General features: G+C 43.8%; 1 long non-coding RNA gene across 1 annotated transcript in view; it reads left to right on the top strand.

Moving 5' to 3' along the window:
* The window catches only part of LOC307181161, a 165188-nt gene extending 150043 nt beyond the window's left edge, over positions 1-15145 (top strand). The window contains exon 3 of the long non-coding RNA XR_013826049.1: positions 15131-15145. This is a non-coding gene — a long non-coding RNA (uncharacterized lncRNA). The remainder of the gene's footprint in view (positions 1-15130) is intronic.
* Positions 15146-15792: the final 647 nt, after the last annotated feature.

Genomic DNA, 15792 nt, shown 5'->3' on the forward strand with positions numbered 1-15792 from the left:
AGTATATTTTTGGACGATAGCTGTCATTTATAACTCTGCATGTTTGTGAATTACAGTGCCCCTGAGCTCCTTTCTTCAACTCGCTTTCTTTTGACCTGGCCGCAACACCGCAGGATGGCTTCAGGCCCTAATCTGGTTCCGGCACAGCACGCTGAGCCTTTGGTTATTTCCTCATCCTGGTGGGAAATGAGAGTTAAATTTGCCCGTCCAGACACCTCCAGCTAGTCTCTCATTGGTTCTCGCTATTCCTGTTCATCTTCCGCAGAAATTGCAAACTGGGCCAAACAGGAGGTTAAAGGCGCTGACTCTCCAAGTGGGGAGAGTGTTAGTAAAGCGTCTGGAATGTTGCACCCGAGTACCAGGGGAGAAAAACTGAGACATATTTGAACACGTCTCCCATTCACACGGTTGATCATACTCTGGGTTCCACATGCATGTTTTAGCTGAAGGAAGAATGCTTTAAACCTGCAGAGTTGAGACCCGTGGAATGGGTACCATGCAATATGACTTCAAAGGGTCTTCATTTGCTCACTGAACCTCTCCAATCCTATCACTGCTGCATTTACGCCCCTGTACACACGCTTGATTCTCTTTTGGAGACATAGCAATCCATAGGTTTTAAGATACTTACTAGTCAGGTACATTCTTAGGCGTTTAATATGGGGTGTTGAGTCCATTTCGTTGAGCAAGGAGTAGCTCTTGTCTATTCCATATTTGGCTTAAGGAACTTTATCTGTGCTCAATTCAATCTCTGGTTTTATGCAGCACCCCAACTCACCTTTCCCCTTAAGCAACCATAAGTTGCTTTTCTAAATTTGAGACCCTGTTCTGTTTTGGAATTCAGTTCCTGTGTAGCCAAGTTTACATTCTGTGTATTAGTGATATCTTATGATGTTTCTTTTTCTGTGTGACTTATTTCAGTTAGAATCATCGTACCTGAATCCACTCATTATGCTGCTACGGGCCTGATGACATAGATTTCATTGCTGAGTGATACTGCATTGTACGTAAGTACCACAAGTTCTTTATCCATTTTTCACTTTCTGTGATATTGAACTTGTACGGTCAACGAGGTTCTTGTAAACAGAGGCGTCCCAAACTTTGGGGTGGCTGTGTCTTTTTGATTTTAATTTCCCTAAGCTATAGGACTATAAGTGGAAGTGCCCTAGGCTCTGTTGCTTTGTTTTTTAGATGTTTCAGGAAACACCATACACTTCTCCCGAGTGTCTGTTGGCAATTTACATCCTGCCCATCAGCATAACAAGGCTCCCAGTTCTCCATGGGCTATCCTGCCTTTCTGGATTTTACACTTTTTTCAGATGGCCCTTTTGACCGGGGGGAAGTGAGACTTCATTGTAGTGCAGATTTCCTTTGCAAGTTTGCTTGGTTGGCCAAAAAGGGCGTATGCGTTTTTCCTGAATATATTCAGGAAAAAACGCATACGCCCTTTTTGGCCAAGTGCATCATTGTGGACGTTCTGCCTCTTTTCCTATGCTTTCAATGCAATTCCAGTCTACCTCCTGAAATAGGTTTCCTGCAATTCTGCCCCACTTTCAAGTCCTCTTGGCAGCCTTACTTCAGTCTATTTTTGGACGATAGCTGTCATTTATAACTCTGCAGGTTTGTGAATTACAGTGCCCCTGAGCTCCTTTCTTCAACTCGCTTTCTTGTGACCTGGCCGCAACACCGCAGGATGGCTTCAGGCCCTAATGTGGTTCCGGCATTGCACGCTGAGCCTTTGGTTAAATCCTCTTCCTCGTGGGAAATGAAAGTTAAATTTGCCCGTTCAGACATCTCCAGCTAGTCTCTCATTGGTTCTCACTATTCCTGTTCATCTTCCGCAGAAATTACAAACTGGGCCAAGCAGGAGGTTAATGGACTGACTCTCCAAGTCGGGAGAGTGTTAGTAAAGCGTCTGGCATGTTGCACCCGAGTACCAGGGTACGAAAACTGAGACATATTTGAACACGTCTCCCGATCACATGGTTGATCATACTCTAGGTTCCACATGCATGTTTTAGCTGAAGGAAGAATACCTTAAACCTGGGTAGTTGAAACCCGTGGAATGGGTACCATGCAATATGACTTCAAAGGGTTTTCATTTGCTCACCGAACCTCTCCAATCCTATCACTGCTGCGTTTATGCCCCTGTACACATGCTTGATTCTCTTTCGGAGACATAGCAATCCATAGGTTTTAAGATACTTACTAGTCAGGTACATTCTTAGGCGTTTAATATGCGGTGTTGAGTCCATTTCGTTGAACAAGGAGTAGCTCTTGTCTATTCCATATTTGGCTTAAGGAACTTTATCTGTGCTCATTTCAATCTCTGGTTTTATGCAGCACCCCAACTCACCTTTACCCTTAAGCAAGCATAAGTTGGTTTTCTAAATTTGAGACCCTGTTCTGTTCTGTAATTCAGTTCCTGTGTAGCCAAGTTTACATTCCCTGTATTAGTGATATCTTATGATGTTTCTTTTTCTGTGTGACTTATTTCAGTTAGAATCATCGTACCTGAATCCACTCATTATGCTGCTACGGGCCTGATGACATAGATTTCATTGCTGAGTGATACTGCATTGTACGTAAGTACCACAAGTTCTTTATCCATTTTTCACTTTCTGTGATATTGAACTTGTACGGTAAACGAGGTTCTTGTAAACGGAGGCGTCCCAAACTTTGGGGTGGCTGTGTCTTTTTGATTTTAAATTCCCTAAGCTATAGGACCATAAGTGGAAGTGCACTTGGCTCTGTTGCTTTGTTTTTTCGATGTTTCAGGAAACACCATACACTTCTCCTGAGTGGTTGTTGGCAATTTACATCCCGCCCTTCAGCATAACAAGGCTCCCAGTTCTCCATGGCCTGTCCTGCCTTTCTGGATTTTACACTTTTTTCGGATGGCCCTTTTGACCGGGGGGAAGTGAGACTTCATTGTAGTGCAGATTTCCTTTGCAAGCTTGCTTGGTTGGCCAAAAAGGGCGTATGCGTTTTTCCTGAATATATTCAGGAAAAAACGCATACGCCCTTTTTGGCCAAGTGCATCACTGTGGACGTTCTGCCTCTTTTGCTATGCTTTCAATGCAATTCCAGTCTACCTCTTGAAATCGGTTTCCTGCAATTCTGCCCCGCTTTCAAGTGCTCTTGGCAGCCTTACTTCAGTCTATTTTTGGACGATAGCTGTCATTTATTACTCTGCAGGTTTGTGAATTACAGTGCCCCTGAGCTCCTTTCTTCAACTCCCTTTCTTTTGAGCTGGCCGCAACACCGCAGGATGGCTTCAGGCCCTAATCTGGTTCCGGCTCGGCACCCTGAGCCTTTGGTTATTTCCTCTTCCTGGTGGGAAATGAGAGTTAAATTTGCCCCTCCAGACACCTCAAGCTAGCCTCTCATTGGTTCTCGCTATTCCTGTTCATCTTCCGCAGAAATTGCAAACTGTGCCAAACAGGAGGTTAAAGGCGCTGACTCTCTAAGTGGGGAGAGTGTTAGTAAAGCATCTGGAATGTTGCACCCGAGTACCAGGGGAGGAAAACTGAGACATATTTGAACACGTCTCCCGATCACATGGTTGATCATACTTGGGTTCCACATGCATGTTTTAGCTGAAGGAAGAATACCTTAAACTTGGAGAGTTGAGACCCGTGGAATGGGTACCATGCAATATGACTTCAAAGGGTCTTCATTTGCTCACCGAACCTCTCCAATCCTATCACTGCTGCGTTTATGCCCCTGTACACATGCTTGATTCTCCTTTGGAGACATAGCAATCCATAGGTTTTACGATACTTACTAGTTAGGTACATTCTTAGGCGTTTAATATGCGGTGTTGAGTCCATTTCGTTGAGCAAGGAGTAGCTCTTGTCTATTCCATATTTGACTTAAGGAACTTTATCTGTGCTCATTTCAATCTCTGGTTTTATGCAGCACCCCAACTCACCTTTCCCCTTAAGCAAGCATAAGTTGGTTTTCTAAATTTGAGACCCTGTTCTGTTCTGTAATTCAGTTCCTGTGTAGCCAAGTTTACATTCCGTGTATTACTGATATCTTATGATGTATCTTTTTCTGTGTGACTTATTTCAGTTAGAATCATCATACCTGAATCCACTCATTGTGCTGCTAAGGGCCTGATGACACAGATTTCATTGCTGAGTGATATTGCTTTGTAAGTAAATACCACAACTTCTTTATCCATTTTTCACTTTCTGCGATGTTGAACTTGTACTGTAAACGAGGTTCTTGTAAACAGAGCTGTTCCAAACTTTGGGGTGGCTGTGTCTTTTTGATTTTAATTTCCCTAAGCTATAGGACCATAAGTGGAAGTGCCCTAGGTTCTGTTGCTTTGTTTTTTAGATGTTTCAGGAAACACCATACACTTCTCCCGAGTGGTTGTTGGCAATTTACATCCCGCCCATCAGCATAACAAGGCTCCCAGTTCTCCATGGCCTGTCCTGCCTTTCTGGATGTTACACTTTTTTCAGATGGCACTTTTGACCGGGGGGAAGTGAGACTTCATTGTAGTGCAGATTTCCTTTGCAAGCTTGCTTGGTTGGCCAAAAAGGGCGTATGCGTTTTTTCCTGAATATATTCAGGAAAAAACGCATACGCCCTTTTTGGCCAAGTGCATCATTGTGGACGTTCTGCCTCTTTTCCTATGCTTTCAATGCAATTCCAGTCTACCTCCTGAAATCGGTTTCCTGCAATTCTGCCCCGCTTTCAAGTCCTCTTGGCAGCCTTACTTCAGTCTATTTTTGGACGATAGCTGTCATTTATAACTCTGCAGGTTTGTGAATTACAGTGCCCCTGAGCTCCTTTCTTCAACTTGCTTTCTTGTGACCTGGCTGCAACACCGCAGGATGGCTTCAGGCCCTAATCTGGTTCCGGCCCGGCATGCTGAGCCTTTGGTTATTTCCTCTTCCTGGTGGGAAATGAGAGTTAAATTTGCCCGTCCAGACACCTCCAGCTAGCCTCTCATTGGTTCTCGCTATTCCTGTTCATCTTCCGCAGAAATTGCAAACTGGGCCAAACAGGAGGTTAAAGGCGCTGACTCTCCAAGTGGGGAGAGTGTTAGTAAAGCGTCTGGAATGTTGCACCCGAGTACCAGGGGAGGAAAACTGAGACATATTTGAACACGTCTCCCGTTCACATGGTTGATCATACTTGGGTTCCACATGCATGTTTTAGCTGAAGGAAGAATACCTTAAACCTGGAGAGTTAAGACCCGTGTAATGGGTACCATGCAATATGACTTCAAAGGGTCTTCATTTGCTCACCGAACCTCTCCAATCCTATCACTGCTGCGTTTATGCCCCTGTACACATGCTTGATTCTCTTTCGGAGACATAGCAATCCATAGGTTTTAAGATACTTACTAGTCAGGTACATTCTTAGGCGTTTAATATGCGGTGTTGAGTCCATTTCGTTGAGCAAGGAGTAGCTCTTGTCTATTCCATATTTGACTTAAGGAACTTTATCTGTGCTCATTTCAATCTCTGGTTTTATGCAGCACCCCAACTCACCTTTACCCTTAAGCAAGCTTAAGTTGGTTTTCTAAATTTGAGACCCTGTTCTGTTCTGTAATTCAGTTCCTGTGTAGCCAAGTTTACATTCCGTGTATTACTGATATCTTATGATGTTTCTTTTTCTGTGTGACTTACTTCAGTTAGAATCATCATACCTGAATCCACTCATTGTGCTGCTAAGGGCCTGATGACATAGATTTCATTGCTGAGTGATATTGCTTTGTAAGTAAATACCACAACTTCTTTATCCATTTTTCACTTTCTGCGATGTTGTACTTGTACTGTAAACGAGGTTCTTGTAAACAGAGCCGTTCCAAACTTTGGGGTGGCTGTGTCTTTTTGATTTTAATTTCCCTAAGCTATAGGACCATAAGTGGAAGTGCCCTAGGTTCTGTTGCTTTGTTTTTTAGATGTTTCAGGAAACACCATACACTTCTCCCGAGTGGTTGTTGGCAATTTACATCCCGCCCATCAGCATAACAAGGCTCCCAGTTCTCCATGGCCTGTCCTGCCTTTCTGGATTTTACACTTTTTTCAGATGGCCCTTTTGACCGGGGGGAAGTGAGACTTCATTGTAGTGCAGATTTCCTTTGCAAGCTTGCTTGGTTGGCCAAAAAGGGCGTATGCATTTTTTCCTGAATATATACAGGAAAAAACGCATACGCCCTTTTTGGCCAAGTGCATCATTGTGGACGTTCTGCCTCTTTTCCTATGCTTTCAATGCAATTCCAGTCTACCTCCTGAAATCGGTTTCCTGCAATTCTGCCCCGCTTTCAAGTCCTCTTGGCAGCCTTACTTCAGTCTATTTTTGGACGATAGCTGTCATTTATAACTCTGCAGGTTTGTGAATTACAGTGCCCCTGAGCTCCTTTCTTCAACTTGCTTTCTTGTGACCTGGCCGCAACACCGCAGGATGGCTTCAGGCCCTAATCTGGTTCCGGTAGCGCACGCTCAGCCTTTGGTTATTTCCTCTTCCTGGTGGGAAATGAGAGTTAAATTTGCCCGTCCAGACACCTCCAGCTAGCCTCTCATTGGTTCTCGCTATTCCTGTTCATCTTCCGCAGAAATTGCAAACTGGGCCAAACAGGAGGTTAAAGGCGCTGACTCTCCAAGTGGGGAGAGTGTTAGTAAAGCGTCTGGAATGTTGCACCCGAGTACCAGGGGAGGAAAACTGAGACATATTTGAACACGTCTCCCGTTCACATGGTTGATCATACTCTGGGTTCCACATGCATGTTTTAGCTGAAGGAAGAATACCTTAAACCTGGAGAGTTGAGACCCGTGGAATGGGTACCATGCAATATGATTTCAAAGGGTCTTCATTTGCTCACCGAACCTCTCCAATCCTATCACTGCTGCGTTTATTCCCCTGTACACACGCTTGATTCTCTTTTGGATACATAGCAATCCATAGGTTTTAAGATACTTACTAGTCAGGTACATTCTTAGGCGTTTAATATGGGGTGTTGAGTCCATTTCGTTGAGCAAGGAGTAGCTCTTGTCTATTCCATATTTGGCTTAAGGAACTTTATCTGTGCTCATTTCAATCTCTGGTTTTATGCAGCACCCAACTCACCTTTCCCCTTAAGCAAGCAGAAGTTGGTTTTCTAAATTTGAGACCCTGTTCTGTTTTGTAATTCCGTTCCTCTGTAGCAAAGTTTACATTCCGTGTATTAGTGATATCTTATGATGTTTCTTTTTGTGTGTGACTTATTTCAGTTAGAATCATCGTACCTGAATCCACTCATTATGCTGCTACGGGCCTGGTGACATAGATTTCATTGCTGAGTGATATTGCTTTGTACATGAGTACCACAACTCCTTTATCCATTTTTCACTTTCTGCGATGTTGAACTTGTACTGTAAACGAGGTTCTTGTAAACAGAGCCGTTCCAAACTTTGGGGTGGCTGAGTCTTTTTGATTTTAATTTCCCTAAGCTATAGGACCATAAGTGGAAGTGCCCTAGGTTCTGTTGCTTTGTTTTTTAGATGTTTCAGGAAACACCATACACTTCTCCCGAGTGGTTGTTGGCAATTTACATCCCGCCCATCAGCATAACAAGGCTTCCAGTTCTCCATGGCCTGTCCTGCCTTTCTGGATTTTACACTTTTTTCAGATTGCCCTTTTGACCGGGGGGAAGTGAGACTTCATTGTAGTGCAGATTTCCTTTGCAAGCTTGCTTGGTTGGCCAAAAAGGGCGTATGCGTTTTTTCCTGAATATATTCAGGAAAAAACGCATACGCCCTTTTTGGCCAAGTGCATCATTGTGGACGTTCTGCCTCTTTTCCTATGCTTTCAATGCAATTCCAGTCTACCTCCTGAAATCGGTTTCCTGCAATTCTGCCCCGCTTTCAAGTCCTCTTGGCAGCCTTACTTCAGTCTATTTTTGGACGATAGCTGTCATTTATAACTCTGCAGGTTTGTGAATTACAGTGCCCCTGAGCTCCTTTCTTCAACTTGCTTTCTTGTGACCTGGCCTCAACACCACAGGATGGCTTCAGGCCCTAATCTGGTTCCGGTATGGCACGCTGAACCTTTGGTTATTTCCTCTTCCTGGTGGGAAATGAGAGTTAAATTTGCCCGTCCAGACACCTCCAGCTAGCCTCTCATTGGTTCTCGCTATTCCTGTTCATCTTCCGCAGAAATTGCAAACTGGCTCAAACAGGAGGTTAAAGGGACTGACTCTCCAAGTGGGGAGAGTGTTAGTAAAGCGTCTGGAATGTTGCACCCGAGTACCAGGGGAGGAAAACTGAGACATATTTGAACACGTCTCCCGTTCACATGGTTGATCATACTTGGGTTCCACATGCATGTTTTAGCTGAAGGAAGAATACCTTAAACCTGGAGAGTTGAGACCCGTGTAATGGGTACCATGCAATATGACTTCAAAGGGTCTTCATTTGCTCACCGAACCTCTCCAATCCTATCACTGCTGCGTTTATGCCCCTGTACACATGCTTGATTCTCTTTTGGAGACGTAGCAATCCATAGGTTTTACGATACTTACTAGTCAGGTACATTCTTAGGCGTTTAATATACGGTGTTGAGTCCATTTCGTTGAGCAAGGAGTAGCTCTTGTCTATTCCATATTTGACTTAAGGAACTTTATCTGTGCTCATTTCAATCTCTGGTTTTATGCAGCACCCCAACTCACCTTTACCCTTAAGCAAGCATAAGTTGGTTTTCTAAATTTGAGACCCTGTTCTGTTCTGTAATTCAGTTCCTGTGTAGCCAAGTTTACATTCCGTGTATTACTGATATCTTATGATGTTTCTTTTTCTGTGTGACTTATTTCAGTTAGAATCATCATACCTGAATCCACTCATTGTGATGCTAAGGGCCTGATGACATAGATTTCATTGCTGAGTGATATTGCTTTGTAAGTAAATACCACAACTTCTTTATCCATTTTTCACTTTCTGCGATGTTGAACTTGTACGGTAAATGAGGTTCTTGTAAACAGAGGCGTCCCAAACTTTGGGGTGGCTGTGTCTTTTTGATTTTAATTTCCCTAAACTATAGGACCATAAGTGGAAGTGCCCTAGGCTCTGTTGATTTGTTTTTTAGATGTTTCAGGAAACACCATACACTTCTCCCGAGTGTCTGTTGGCAATTTACATCCCGCCCATCAGCATAACAAGGCTCCCAGTTCTCCATGGCCTGTCCTGCCTTTCTGGATTTTACACTTTTTTCAGATGGCCCTTTTGACCTGGGGGAAGTGAGACTTCATTGTAGTGCAGATTTCCTTTGCAAGCTTGCTTGGTTGGCCAAAAAGGGCGTATGCGTTTTTTCCTGAATATATTCAGGAAAAAACGCATACGCCCTTTTTGGCCAAGTGCATCATTGTGGACGTTCTGCCTCTTTTCCTATGCTTTCAATGCAATTCCAGTCTACCTCCTGAAATCGGTTTCCTGCAATTCTGCCCCGCTTTCAAGTCCTCTTGGCAGCCTTACTTCAGTCTATTTTTGGACGATAGCTGTCATTTATAACTCTGCAGGTTTGTGAATTACAGTGCCCCTGAGCTCCTTTCTTCAACTCGCTTTCTTGTGACCTGGCCGCAACACCGCAGGATGGCTTCAGGCCCTAATCTGGTTCCGGCCCGGCATGCTGAGCCTTTGGTTAATTCCTCTTCCTGGTGGGAAATGAGAGTTAAATTTGCCCGTCCAGACACCTCCAGCTAGCCTCTCATTGGTTCTCGCTATTCCTGTTCATCTTCCGCAGAATTTGCAAACTGGGCCAAACAGGAGGTTAAAGGGACTGACTCTCCAAGTGGGGAGAGTGTTAGTAAAGCGTCTGGAATGTTGCACCCGAGTACCAGGGGAGGAAAACTGAGACATATTTGAACACGTCTCCCGATCACATGGTTGATCATACTCTAGGTTCCACATGCATGTTTTAGCTGAAGGAAGAATACCTTAAACCTGGGTAGTTGAAACCCGTGGAATGGGTACCATGCAATATGACTTCAAAGGGTCTTCATTTGCTCACCGAACCTCTCCAATCCTATCACTGCTGCGTTTATGCCCCTGTACACATGCTTGATTCTCTTTCGGAGACATAGCAATCCATAGGTTTTAAGATACTTACAAGTCAGGTACATTCTTAGGCGTTTAATATGCGGTGTTGAGTCCATTTCGCTGAGCAAGGAGTAGCTCTTGTCTATTCCATATTTGGCTTAAGGAACTTTATCTGTGCTCATTTCAATCTCTGGTTTTATGCAGCACCCCAACTCACCTTTCCCCTTAAGCAAGCATAAGTTGTTTTTCTAAATTTGAGACCCTGTTCTGTTCTGTAATTCAGTTCCTGTGTAGCCAAGTTTCCATTCCGTGTATTACTGATATGTTATGATGTTTCTTTTTCTGTGTGACTTATTTCAGTTAGAATCATCATACCTGAATCCACTCATTGTGCTGCTAAGGGCCTGATGACACAGATTTCATTGCTGAGTGATATTGCTTTGTAAGTAAATACCACAACTTCTTTATCCATTTTTCACTTTCTGCGATGTTGAACTTGTACTGTAAACGAGGTTCTTGTAAACAGAGCCGTTCCAAACTTTGGGGTGGCTGAGTCTTTTTGATTTTAATTTCCCTAAGCTATAGGACCATAAGTGGAAGTGCCCTAGGTTCTGTTGCTTTGTTTTTTAGATGTTTCAGGAAACACCATACACTTCTCCCGAGTGGTTGTTGGCAATTTACATCCCGCCCATCAGCATAACAAGGCTCCCAGTTCTCCATGGCCTGTCCTGCCTTTCTGGATTTTACACTTTTTTCAGATGGCCCTTTTGACCGGGGGGAAGTGAGACTTCATTGTAGTGCAGATTTCCTTTGCAAGCTTGCTTGGTTGGCCAAAAAGGGCGTATGCGTTTTTTCCTGAATATATTCAGGAAAAAACGCATACGCCCTTTTTGGCCAAGTGCATCATTGTGGACGTTCTGCCTCTTTTCCTATGCTTTCAATGCAATTCCAGTCTACCTCCTGAAATCGGTTTCCTGCAATTCTGCCCCGCTTTCAAGTCCTCTTGGCAGCCTTACTTCAGTCTATTTTTGGACGATAGCTGTCATTTATAACTCTGCAGGTTTGTGAATTACAGTGCCCCTGAGCTCCTTTCTTCAACTTGCTTTCTTGTGACCTGGCCGCAACACCACAGGATGGCTTCAGGCCCTAATCTGGTTCCGGTATGGCACGCTGAACCTTTGGTTATTTCCTCTTCCTGGTGGGAAATGAGAGTTAAATTTGCCCGTCCAGACACCTCCAGCTAGCCTCTCATTGGTTCTCGCTATTCCTGTTCATCTTCCGCAGAAATTGCAAACTGGGCCAAACAGGAGGTTAAAGGGACTGACTCTCCAAGTGGGGAGAGTGTTAGTAAAGCGTCTGGAATGTTGCACCCGAGTACCAGGGGAGGAAAACTGAGACATATTTGAACACGTCTCCCGTTCACATGGTTGATCATACTTGGGTTCCACATGCATGTTTTAGCTGAAGGAAGAATACCTTAAACCTGGAGAGTTGAGACCCGTGTAATGGGTACCATGCAATATGACTTCAAAGGGTCTTCATTTGCTCACCGAACCTCTCCAATCCTATCACTGCTGCGTTTATGCCCCTGTACACACGCTTGATTCTCTTTTGGATACATAGCAATCCATAGGTTTTAAGATACTTACTAGTCAGGTACATTCTTAGGCGTTTAATATGGGGTGTTGAGTCCATTTCGTTGAGCAAGGAGTAGCTCTTGTCTATTCCATATTTGGCTTAAGGAACTTTATCTGTGCTCATTTCAATCTCTGGTTTTATGCAGCACCCAACTCACCTTTCCCCTTAAGCAAGCAGAAGTTGGTTTTCTAAATTTGAGACCCTGTTCTGTTTTGTAATTCCGTTCCTCTGTAGCAAAGTTTACATTCCGTGTATTAGTGATATCTTATGATGTTTCTTTTTCTGTGTGACTTATTTCAGTTAGAATCATCGTACCTGAATCCACTCATTATGCTGCTACGGGCCTGGTGACATAGATTTCATTGCTGAGTGATATTGCTTTGTACATGAGTACCACAACTCCTTTATCCATTTTTCACTTTCTGCGATGTTGAACTTGTACTGTAAACGAGGTTCTTGTAAACAGAGCCGTTCCAAACTTTGGGGTGGCTGAGTCTTTTTGATTTTAATTTCCCTAAGCTATAGGACCATAAGTGGAAGTGCCCTAGGTTCTGTTGCTTTGTTTTTTAGATGTTTCAGGAAACACCATACACTTCTCCCGAGTGGTTGTTGGCAATTTACATCCCGCCCATCAGCATAACAAGGCTCCCAGTTCTCCATGGCCTGTCCTGCCTTTCTGGATTTTACACTTTTTTCAGATGGCCCTTTTGACCGGGGGGAAGTGAGACTTCATTGTAGTGCAGATTTCCTTTGCAAGCTTGCTTGGTTGGCCAAAAAGGGCGTATGCGTTTTTTCCTGAATATATTCAGGAAAAAACGCATACGCCCTTTTTGGCCAAGTGCATCATTGTGGACGTTCTGCCTCTTTTCCTATGCTTTCAATGCAATTCCAGTCTACCTCCTGAAATCGGTTTCCTGCAATTCTGCCCCGCTTTCAAGTCCTCTTGGCAGCCTTACTTCAGTCTATTTTTGGACGATAGCTGTCATTTATAACTCTGCAGGTTTGTGAATTACAGTGCCCCTGAGCTCCTTTCTTCAACTTGCTTTCTTGTGACCTGGCCGCAACACCACAGGATGGCTTCAGGCCCTAATCTGGTTCCGGTATGGCACGCTGAACCTTTGGTTATTTCCTCTTCCTGGTGGGAAATGAGAGTTAAATTTGCCCGTCCAGACACCTCCAGCTAGCCTCTCATTGGTTCTCGCTATTCCTGTTCATCTTCCGCAGAAATTGCAAACTGGCTCAAACAGGAGGTTAAAGGGACTGACTCTCCAAGTGGGGAGAGTGTTAGTAAAGCGTCTGGAATGTTGCACCCGAGTACCAGGGGAGGAAAACTGAGACATATTTGAACACGTCTCCCGTTCACATGGTTGATCATACTTGGGTTCCACATGCATGTTTTAGCTGAAGGAAGAATACCTTAAACCTGGAGAGTTGAGACCCGTGTAATGGGTACCATGCAATATGACTTCAAAGGGTCTTCATTTGCTCACCGAACCTCTCCAATCCTATCACTGCTGCGTTTATGCCCCTGTACACATGCTTGATTCTCTTTCGGAGACATAGCAATCCATAGGTTTTAAGATACTTACAAGTCAGGTACATTCTTAGGCGTTTAATATGCGGTGTTGAGTCCATTTCGCTGAGCAAGGAGTAGCTCTTGTCTATTCCATATTTGGCTTAAGGAACTTTATCTGTGCTCATTTCAATCTCTGGTTTTATGCAGCACCCCAACTCACCTTTCCCCTTAAGCAAGCATAAGTTGTTTTTCTAAATTTGAGACCCTGTTCTGTTCTGTAATTCAGTTCCTGTGTAGCCAAGTTTCCATTCCGTGTATTACTGATATGTTATGATGTTTCTTTTTCTGTGTGACTTATTTCAGTTAGAATCATCATACCTGAATCCACTCATTGTGCTGCTAAGGGCCTGATGACACAGATTTCATTGCTGAGTGATATTGCTTTGTAAGTAAATACCACAACTTCTTTATCCATTTTTCACTTTCTGCGATGTTGAACTTGTACTGTAAACGAGGTTCTTGTAAACAGAGCCGTTCCAAACTTTGGGGTGGCTGAGTCTTTTTGATTTTAATTTCCCTAAGCTATAGGACCATAAGTGGAAGTGCCCTAGGTTCTGTTGCTTTGTTTTTTAGATGTTTCAGGAAACACCATACACTTCTCCCGAGTGGTTGTTGGCAATTTACATCCCGCCCATCAGCATAACAAGGCTCCCAGTTCTCCATGGCCTGTCCTGCCTTTCTGGATTTTACACTTTTTTCAGATGGCCCTTTTGACCGGGGGGAAGTGAGACTTCATTGTAGTGCAGATTTCCTTTGCAAGCTTGCTTGGTTGGCCAAAAAGGGCGTATGCGTTTTTTCCTGAATATATTCAGGAAAAAACGCATACGCCCTTTTTGGCCAAGTGCATCATTGTGGACGTTCTGCCTCTTTTCCTATGCTTTCAATGCAATTCCAGTCTACCTCCTGAAATCGGTTTCCTGCAATTCTGCCCCGCTTTCAAGTCCTCTTGGCAGCCTTACTTCAGTCTATTTTTGGACGATAGCTGTCATTTATAACTCTGCAGGTTTGTGAATTACAGTGCCCCTGAGCTCCTTTCTTCAACTTGCTTTCTTGTGACCTGGCCGCAACACCACAGGATGGCTTCAGGCCCTAATCTGGTTCCGGTATGGCACGCTGAACCTTTGGTTATTTCCTCTTCCTGGTGGGAAATGAGAGTTAAATTTGCCCGTCCAGACACCTCCAGCTAGCCTCTCATTGGTTCTCGCTATTCCTGTTCATCTTCCGCAGAAATTGCAAACTGGGCCAAACAGGAGGTTAAAGGGACTGACTCTCCAAGTGGGGAGAGTGTTAGTAAAGCGTCTGGAATGTTGCACCCGAGTACCAGGGGAGGAAAACTGAGACATATTTGAACACGTCTCCCGTTCACATGGTTGATCATACTTGGGTTCCACATGCATGTTTTAGCTGAAGGAAGAATACCTTAAACCTGGAGAGTTGAGACCCGTGTAATGGGTACCATGCAATATGACTTCAAAGGGTCTTCATTTGCTCACCGAACCTCTCCAATCCTATCACTGCTGCGTTTATGCCCCTGTACACATGCTTGATTCTCTTTCGGAGACATAGCAATCCATAGGTTTTACGATACTTACTAGTCAGGTACATTCTTAGGCGTTTAATATGCGGTGTTGAGTCCATTTCGTTGAGCAAGGAGTAGCTCTTGTCTATTCCATATTTGACTTAAGGAACTTTATCTGTGCTCATTTCAATCTCTGGTTTTATGCAGCACCCCAACTCACCTTTACCCTTAAGCAAGCATAAGTTGGTTTTCTAAATTTGAGACCCTGTTCTGTTATGTAATTCAGTTCCTGTGTAGCCAAGTTTACCTTCCGTGTATTACTGATATCTTATGATGTTTCTTTTTCTGTGTGACTTATTTCAGTTAGAATCATCGTACCTGAATCCACTCATTGTGATGCTAAGGGCCTGATGACATAGATTTCATTGCTGAGTGATATTGCTTTGTAAGTGAATACCACAACTTCTTTATCCATTTTTCACTTTCTGCGATGTTGAACTTGTACTGTAAACGAGGTTCTTGTAAACAGAGGCGTCCCAAACTTTGGGGTGGCTGTGTCTTTTTGATTTTAATTTCCCTAAGCTATAGGACCATAAGTGGCAGTGCCCTAGGCTCTGTTGCTTTGTTTTTTAGATGTTTCAGGAAACACCATACACTTCTCCGGAGTGTCTGTTGGCAATTTACATCCCGCCCATCAGCATAACAAGGCTCCCTGTTCTCCATGGCCTGTCCTGCCTTTCTGGATTTTACACTTTTTTCAGATGGCCCTTTTGACCGGGGGGAAGTGAGACTTCATTGTAGTGCAGATTTCCTTTGCAAGCTTGCTTGGTTGGCCAAAAAGTGCGTATGCGTTTTATCCTGAATATATTCAGGAAAAAACGCATACGCCCTTTTTGGCCAAGTGCATCATTGTGGACGTTCTGCCTCTTTTCCTATGCTTTCAATGCAATTCCAGTCTACCTCCTGAAATCGGTTTCCTGCAATTCTGCCCCGCTTTCAAGTCCTCTTGGCAGCCTTACTTCAGT

This window comes from Stenella coeruleoalba (assembly GCF_951394435.1).
Source record: "Stenella coeruleoalba genome assembly, contig: scaffold_268, whole genome shotgun sequence".
NCBI lineage: Eukaryota > Metazoa > Chordata > Mammalia > Artiodactyla > Delphinidae > Stenella > Stenella coeruleoalba.